Raw genomic sequence first — 6,000 nt, forward strand, 5'->3', positions numbered from 1 at the left:
TGCCTTCAAGAATATTCAAGAAAAGCAAAATTGTAGCAGATGCTATTAAAACCACCTATTGAGGACATCTGGTACTCAGACTATGATTTAGTACTCAAAAGGAAAAGATTATGGCTATGTGATTAATGTTAAGTACATCTGTGCAGACCATGAAAAACAGGTTGGGGCTCAGCAGATTTCATTAGTGAAGTTATTAGCTTCTCGGACTGAAAATACTTTCTGGATTGTATTGTATGCTAGAATAGGAACTCCCACACAGAATATTTGTGTTCCCTGAGTAAATACCAGTAGGTGTTTTGGAAAATTGCCTGCTATTCTTCCTTTCCCTTATTTCAAGAGTTGTGAAATGACAAACACTGATGAACCTTTGACATCGCCCAGATCCTGTTTCCCAACTGAAGCAGGCCGTGTATGTCTGGAGTAAACCAAAGGAAACTTTAGTTCACTTTGATTGGATATGATAGGAATGGGTGGTTGACACTGATGTGCTCATGAATGTTCTCTGATAAAGGGAGAGAAAGAAAAATAATGTATTTGGCATGTTTGAAATTTCTTAACTGAGTTGAGCACTGAGTATATAAATGGCTACTGGGAGAAAAAGCAGGTGCTCAGGAAATAAATTATAAACACTGTGCCTTATTATAAAATCATCTAAGAGTTCATCCTTTCTTTTATCTGGTGGAAGATCAATTGTTCATCACAAGTACCTAATTTAGTTACATCTCCAGTTATTATTACTGGCTGCCGTACCTGAGTCAGCCACCTGTGCCTTCTGTATTTCATCATGTGATTGTCAACAGGTAGTGCTGATAGGGCGTTTGGAGTAAGCAGAGCAGAAGGAAAGCTCTGGGACAGTGTTTTCGCCGTGTGTTACCCACCCTCTGTTCTCCAGGGGTCAAGAGAGAAGGGCTCACAGTTAGCCATTCGGTCATCTGCACGTGTCATCGTTTCGTCTCAGTCCATCATTTCTGCATCACCAGCAGTGGGCCCTGTCCAGGGGTCTGACTTCTGATTTTGCCGCCTCCTGAACTTCAGAGGGCAGCCATAGAGGCACAGTGCAGAAAGGCAGGCTCAGGTAGAGGGAACAGGTGTAGACGTATGTGCTCCATAGGTTGTACAAAAGACTGTGACTCCAGGGAGAGAGCTCAGATGCAGACATCCTCCCGTAATGTCACACATTAACAGAGATGTCTTCAGAAACGGGCATGTGCTCATGGTGGTGAGCAGCCTCATTAAAGGCGTCTGCAGAGAGCAGTGCAGAAAGAAGATACTGTGCGCCTGAATTAACAATTAACAGCTCCCTCATTGAAGTGCATCACCACCCAGAGAAGGCAGTGGCTGTTGGCTTTCTGTCTGAGAGTAAAAAGGAAAGGTAAAACATCAAAAATGGTGGGAGAAAAGTTCCAGAACACAAGGTCATTTTAATTCATAGTTTCCTTAAAAGAACTGTCTCTTCTGAGCTTTCATATTTTGTTCAGAAAGGTCATCTCTTTTAAGCCTTGTCATTAAAGACAGTTTGCTCTTTAAAGTGAATTATCAAAGGGTATAGAAATTGCAAGTTACTGAAACTAAAATGCATGATCAATTTTAAGTCTGCTAACTAAAGCCTCCTTAAATTTGGATGTGCTTTTGTCCTGGCAGTCCCTTTGATAAAAACCAGGAAAAGATACATGGTTGGTCAATTCAAAGTAGGGAAAGAAGATAATTAGATAAAACTTTTTTCAACTATCGAAGTGGCTCTTGACTTTGGGGGCTTGATTAGGAAGTTGTGGCCTAGGCTGTAATGGTATTTGAAGAGTAAAAATTCAACACCCCAGATTCTGACCTGGTTAGTATCAACATTCTTCACTATATTGTCTTAGGAATAGAATCAAACTTTAGATCAGATTATTTACCACTCACAGGGAAGAGGAGAAATAAAATTTGTAACACAGACTTCAAAAGACCTTTAAAATCTGGATCCCTCTCCAATAATACCTAATTCGATTGAAAGTTTGTTCATTCAGTATTAAGCAAGGATTTCCATCTGGCAAATGTTCTACAACCAAAGACCCTGGATGTGGCTCTGGAAGGCTTTATCTGCACTTCAGGCTAGCAAATAGTCTCATATCTTTTTTAGGAGTCTGCCACTTAAGTGAGGCCACATGGAAGATAGCTAGGTGGATATGAAGACTTCATAGAACAGGAAAAGGGCTACCTAGTGAGAAGTGATATATTTAATCAGCTAAAATATAGTCACATGAATGAAACCATTTTGCCCATGCCCTCTCCTAATACTAGGAAAGGAAATTCACAGGTGGAATTAACCAATTAGTTTTAATTCCTTCAGTGACTCTTTGCATCTCACTGTTTAGACAATAACATGAAGGGTTATGCTAGACCAGGATTTCCTGAATTCATCCAGTGTTTCTCAAACTAGTATCCTGACCAGCCACGTTCTGTGTCTTCAAGTGTTCAGGTGTCATGTTTTGGAAACGTGTCATGCTGTATGCCCCTTTCAAAGATGCACGTTATATCACCTGCTTGGTCATTCATTCATTTTATAGTTACTGTTTGCCAGCTATGTGCTAGACAGTACATTTGTCACCCAAAACCTAGTGCCTTAAACAATATTTATTATAAAACAATAATGTATCATCATGACTCCCCATGCTGATGGCTGACTGGGCTCAGGTAGACAGTTCTCATTTAGGTGTTAAGCGGTGTGCAAGCAGATGGTGGCTAGGGCCAGCATAGGAGACAGGGCTGCAGCCCACACTGGCTCACTCACACATGGGCAGCTGTTGCTACCGTCATGACAGCTGGAGCCTGGCAACTGTGAGAGTTCTCCTGAGCCAGCCCAGCAAGAGACCCCATCAGGCCTGTCCCAGGAACTGGCAAAGCATCGATTCTGTATTCTGTCAAAGATAGAGCCTTCCTGGAGTCAAGGGTAGAGGCCCCAGCAAGGTCAAAGAATGTGTGGCCATCTTTGATCTGCCACACCCTTTGAATAAAGAAATCTCCGTAACCTGGAATTTGCTGAAAGGATTTGACACAGGGGAGAGTTCTTTAGTTTATTCTGGGGCCCACATATTTTACTATACAGAGTTCTGTCAAATCTTGATTAGAGAAGTCCCAACCTAATTGATTGCTAAAAAGTTCCTTCCTGTCCAAAAATTCTGTTAATTCATGCTACATCTCTATAATCCCAGGTTAAATTGAGGATCTACAAATTCTTCTTGGGAAACCCTGAGCTAGGAATGAGGCCATGACATCCTCTCTGAATCTTTTGAAAGATGGTATCAACCATAGCTGAACGTTGTTTTCAACTCTGCTGTTTGGGGCTTGGTATGCACTGTTTATTATAATTATCTTAGCAAGTATATTATTATAAAGTTCCATGAAAACCAAGACCCTGTGCTTAGGAGAGTTTTCCCTCTTTCGTGGAACTGTCAAGCACATGGAAGGATGTGAACTTGATGAACTTTTGCAGGGGAAATTTCCTGAGCCACAGAACACTTAAAAACTGCTCAACTAAGTAGAGCACAGTCATCTAGGTAAACACATGAATCAGCCTTCTAATTGCCCCGTTAGCTCTCTCCCCCTCACCGTGGCAGCAAGTTATCTCTGTTTTTGGTGCTCAGCTACCTCCTGTATCGCTCCTCTCAGCCTGCGCCTGGGTGGGGAATGTAAATACTCAGTGGAAGCCAAGTGCAAAGAGTTGGGCTGCCTCTGCTGTCCGACTCTCCCATGTCACTGAACGCTGGGGGTCAGAGGACGATTGAGCCAACCTAGTAATCAGCCTGTATTTTGAAAACATCCAAAGGGTCAGTTTGACTGGAATTCATCTCTCTTGAGCAAACAAAGCCTGAAAGTTTGAGGGTGAAAAGAAAATAGAAAAAAAAAAAAAAAACCCTTTCTGTAAGAAGGGAAATATTTTCCTAACAGGAGAGTGGAGGGTCCTGAGAGTCTTGTACTTTAAAGAAATACGTGGATGTTGACTGAGATTTCTTGATCGGGTCTTGCTTTTCCCATTTTGCTGGTGAAGTAACAAGCTGTCACCTATCTGTGTCCAGCCCATCCTCAGGTTAGGTGCAAGCTTTGGTTTTAGCCCAGTTTCCCTGGAACACTTTGGTGTTTCCCAGCACCTGTGGTGTCACAATCCTGTGGGAAGTCCTTCAGAGCCCTGATCACTTGGCCCATTACCTATCATTGTATCTGTAAGAAAAATATTTATCCAGGCCCAGCCGCGTTGGTGACTACACAGGGCCTGGGCAGTGTTGCCTCCTCTTGTCCCCACCTGCTCCTTCTCAGAGTTAAGGATCTTGCAGCAGTTTGCTGCCTAGAGTGGTATTTCTAATACATTCTCAGGGAACCTTTCTCTGACTGAGTTCCCACTTGTGTTATCTGATTTTCTTCCTCAGTATTTTTATTTATGCACTGTGAATTTGGAAGCTGTTGCAATATAAATTGGGTGGACTCAGGGTTTTCCTTAAAAACCCTTTCCATGATCTTATTGGACGGTGCTGGTGTATGTGAGAGAGGGAGAGGTAGTAAATCTACATACCTTCAAAGGCAAATCCATACCATATTTCTTCATAGTGCCCCAAATCTTTTTTAAATAGACTAATTAAGATCACAAGTGTGAGTAGACCTCCTACTGCTGGCCCTTGCTATTAGCTACTTTGCCTAAAACCATACAATGTTCACTCTCTCTGCTTTATTTTTTTTAATTGGTAGAGGAGAAAGATTAATTAGCCCCATCTCCTTCTCACATTGTAATGATTGTTTTCCCTGTGATACCACCTCTAATATGCAAGGAGCAAGCTTTGGACTGAGTTCAGCTTTCCAAAATTTGAATACATTTGCTCAAAAATTAAATATTCTGCAGAACTTTGCTGACTGTGTCAGGGACCAAGCCCAGGATTAAGAGATATACAGGGACGAACAAGACCTTGGCAACCTGCTTCTTGCCCATGAAGAGCTTGTAATCCACGAAGAAAGAGAAATCTATCTACACCAAAGAAAACCCATAATACAAGAGAAAACATGTCTTTATATGAGAGAAATGCCAAATGCCATGAGAATTCCAGGGAAGCAGTAGCATCTGAAATGAAGTGTCAGAGGAGGTGACGCTTTGGCTGGAGTTTGGGATAGAGTAGGAGGAATTCGATAGGCAAAACTGTGGGGAAGAACCTACCAGATGCCATCACAGTCTGTGCTGTGTTCAGGGCCTGTAGAATCCTTTACAGCGTTTAGAATGCAATTGCTGAGAGAAGAGAGCATGACACAGATTTTAAAGGTGCACTGGAGTCAGTTGATGAAAGATAAGGGGAACTGCATTACTGACTGCCCTCAGTCCCCAGCCAGGCCTCTATAGGAGAGGGCCCAAGGGCTTTGGAGTCAGGTGACCTGAAATCGGGCAGGTTGCATAGCTTCTCTGAGTCTGGGTTTCCCTCATCTTAGAAAAGAGAACTAACAGGACATGGTAATGAAGATTCAGTGAGACAGTGCATTTTGTAAAAGTCTAACACATAATAAACTTTGAATAAATGTAGGTTCTTTAGATTTTATAAATGGCAATCCTCGATAATCTCATAAGATAATTATTATTTATTCTCAAGAAAACTGAAACAAAGAGTAGTTTGGAAATTTGCCCAAGGCCACTTATCTAATATCTGATGAGGAACTTCCATGGTTCGGCATAATGCAGTGCCCCCGTAATGGGGGACAAGTTTGGAGTTTTATAAGCAACAGGGAGCAGCAAAGCATTTTGAGCAGGAGAATGACACCATCAGAAATTGCTGTATGTGCACCTGTCTAGCAGCAGCCTGAGTGGGAGGCCGCAGAGGAGACGAGCCTGGAGGCAGAGAAAAACCTGGGAAACGTGTGCCGTGTTCCCATAAATTGTCCAGGTCACCAGTGAGAGGAGCATTTCTCTGTGAATGAAAGTGGGTCAGAGATTCAGTAGCCACCCAGCACCTGAGTGAATGAGATGTTGTGAAAGAGAAACAAACACTT

This window comes from Marmota flaviventris, chromosome 17, assembly GCF_047511675.1.
Source record: "Marmota flaviventris isolate mMarFla1 chromosome 17, mMarFla1.hap1, whole genome shotgun sequence".
Classification (NCBI taxonomy): Eukaryota; Metazoa; Chordata; class Mammalia; order Rodentia; family Sciuridae; genus Marmota; species Marmota flaviventris.